Source organism: Myotis brandtii, unplaced genomic scaffold (assembly GCF_000412655.1).
Source record: "Myotis brandtii unplaced genomic scaffold, ASM41265v1 scaffold720, whole genome shotgun sequence".
Taxonomy (NCBI): domain Eukaryota; kingdom Metazoa; phylum Chordata; class Mammalia; order Chiroptera; family Vespertilionidae; genus Myotis; species Myotis brandtii.
The window spans coordinates 68,284-71,191 of NW_005370839.1; positions in this window are offsets into that span (position 1 = coordinate 68,284).

Below are 2,908 nucleotides of genomic sequence, written 5' to 3' on the forward strand. Positions count from 1 at the left end.
TTTATTTATTTATTTTTTTAAAAATATATTTTATTGATTTTTTACAGAGAGGAAGGGAGAGGGATAGAAAGTTAGAAACATCGATGAGTTAGATTAAATATTGATCAGCTGCCTCCCGCATACTCCCTACTGGGGATGTGCCCGCAACCAAGGTACATGCCTTGACTGGAATTGAACCTGGGACCCTTGAGTCCGCAAGCTGACGCTCTAGCCACTGAGCCAAACCAGTTAGGGCTAAAAAATATTTTTATTGATTTCAGAGAGGGAGAGAGAGAGAGATAGAAACATCAATGATGAGAGAGAATCGCCTCCTGCACGCTCCCCACTGGGGATCGAGCGGCAACCCGGGCATTTGCCCTGACCTGGAATCCAACCATGACCTCCTGGTTCATAGGTCCACGCTCAACCACTGAGCCACACAGGCCGGGCTAGGATTTCCCCTTTTAACCAGCTTAATAGGCTCTGGCTGTCAACTGAACCTCGCCAGAATTTAGTAACCTTTGCCTGTGTTTCCATGGCAGGTTCTTGTCGTCGCCTGCTCAGCGTGGCTCAGGATCAGGCAGTGAAGCTAAGTTTATGAAGGGAAGGATTTTTAGATCCGTTTACAGAAAGAGATTCCGCAAACAGCAGCACTGGTGGGCGGGGCTGCAGCTCAGAGCCTCAGGCTGATGTGACGCCTGGGAAAAGACAGGTGTTTCCGGCAGCACCTGGGACAGGGCTGGCCTCTCTGTCACCCACTTACTCGTTCGTGGCCTGGTTGTGACCTTGGAGAAGTTGCCACACTGCTCTGGGCCACGTGCACATCTGCTCGTGTGTGAAACTGTCAGGGGCTGTGAGAACCCAGTGGGAAAAGAGACGGGAAAGACCTTGGGGGCACCCCTACACGGTTTTTGTGGAAGGGAAGCGTAGGACATGCCTAAAAATGACAGCCATCCCCCAATTCCCCGTTTCTCCTCCTTCTGGGAACATGATAAGATTGCACTCTCCTTTGCAGTTAGACGTGGTCGTGTGTGTGTGTGTGTTTGCCAATGAGCAGTTAGTGAAAGCTCAAAGTGAGAGCCAGCGGGGCAGTCACCACGTCCCGTTCCTGCCGTTCTGTGTTTGGGGATCGGCTGGTTGAAGTTAACACATTGCGGACAGCTCACGAGAATTCTCGCTTCATGTTACACAATGTTTTACAGCGTATCATACTTTAAAAAGATATTAGCTTGTAAGAACATGTAATAAGTAACTTCAAAATGCAATGGGTATTTAATTTTAAGGCGTGCCTTTAACATTTATGTATACCGCTTTTTGTACTCGTCCAATAGAAACTTATCTGGCCACTGGGCAAAGTTAGCAATAAAACTACTGGTCCGCAATGTGTTAAGTTTCCAGTCAGCCCGAGTCCTGGAGGATCTGCAGTGAACAACCGGGCTTCCTTGGAGACGTAGCATTAACACACACATTTGTTGTGTCAAGCCACTGAGTTTTGGGGCTGTTTGCAGCATAACCTATTCTATCTTGACTAGCGCACAAAGGGAGTCTTTTATTTATATTTATCTTATTACTCGAGGCCTGGTGCACGAAATTTGTGAACGGGTAGGATCCCCAGGACTGGCCTGCGATAAGGGCAGATCAGGTTCCCCACCTCTTCCTTCCCTCGCTCCCTCAAGGAAAATTTCCCACCATGTTCCACACTGCCATGTTCCGCACTGCCTCCTGGTGGTCAGCGCGCATCATAGTGATCAAACTCTGGGTCTATGGTAGAACTCCTGAGGGGATAATTTGCATATTAGCCTTTTATTATATAGGACGAACTATTTCTGTATACAGAAAAAGTATTCAGAATAAACAACTCCCTCTCCTCACTAATAACCTTAAAATATACAGCATTACAGATGCAATCTAAGCCCACAGTGTACCCCACTCATTCTCCTCCCTCTGTCACCTGAGGTTATCAGAGTTTGCATGTTCTGTTTCTCTTTCCCACACGTGATTTTCTTACTTCGCTACATTTATTAAGCGATATGGCATTGGTCACTATCTCCAGTGCTTTTACGGGCCCTGACAGTTCTGCCCTCATAGGCTGGGCCCTTTATTTCCAAAAGATATGTTTAAAAGCATAGTTTATGGCTGTGTTGGTATAAAGATGAACCTAAACTAGGCTGGATTACATTATTTTCTGATTTCAACATTGTCTTTTTTTTTCAAGGGCCCCTAAAAGTGCCATTAGCCCTGTATGTATCTGGTGTGGGCATTATAAACTTTTTTTTGAGTAGTTAATAATCTGTTTTTTCTAGGTTAGATGTGACAAGTTTTTTATTATTGACAGTATTACCGATGTCCCCCATTGCCTCCCTTTTGCCCCCTCCACTAAGGTCCTGTCCTACCTGAGACCTTCATCACACTATTGTCTGTGTCCATGTGTTATGCATATATGTTCTTTGGTTAATCTTTTCCCTTCCTGCCCCCCATCCCCTCCCCTCTGAGATCTGTCAGTCTGTTCTATGCATCCAGGCCTCTGGACCGGTTTTGTTCTTTAGTTTATTTTGTTCGTTAGATTCCACATATAAGTGAGAGCATATGGTATTTGTCTTTCTCTGACTGGCTTATTTCACTTAGCTTAATCATCTCCATGCCTGGCCGGCGTGGCTCTGTGACCCATTGACCAGAAGGTCACAGTTTGATTCCAGGTCAGGGCACATGTCTGGGTTGTGGGCTCCATCCCCAGTGGGGGGCATGCAGGAGGCAGCCAATCGATGATTCTATCTCATCATTGATGTTTCTATCACTCTTTCCCTCTCCGTTTCTCTCTCTGAAATCAATAAAAATATTTTTTAAAAATCTCCAGGTCCATCCATGCTATTGCAAAGAGTAAGAGATCCTCCTCCTCCTCCTCCCCCTCCCCCCCCCCCCCCCCTCCCCC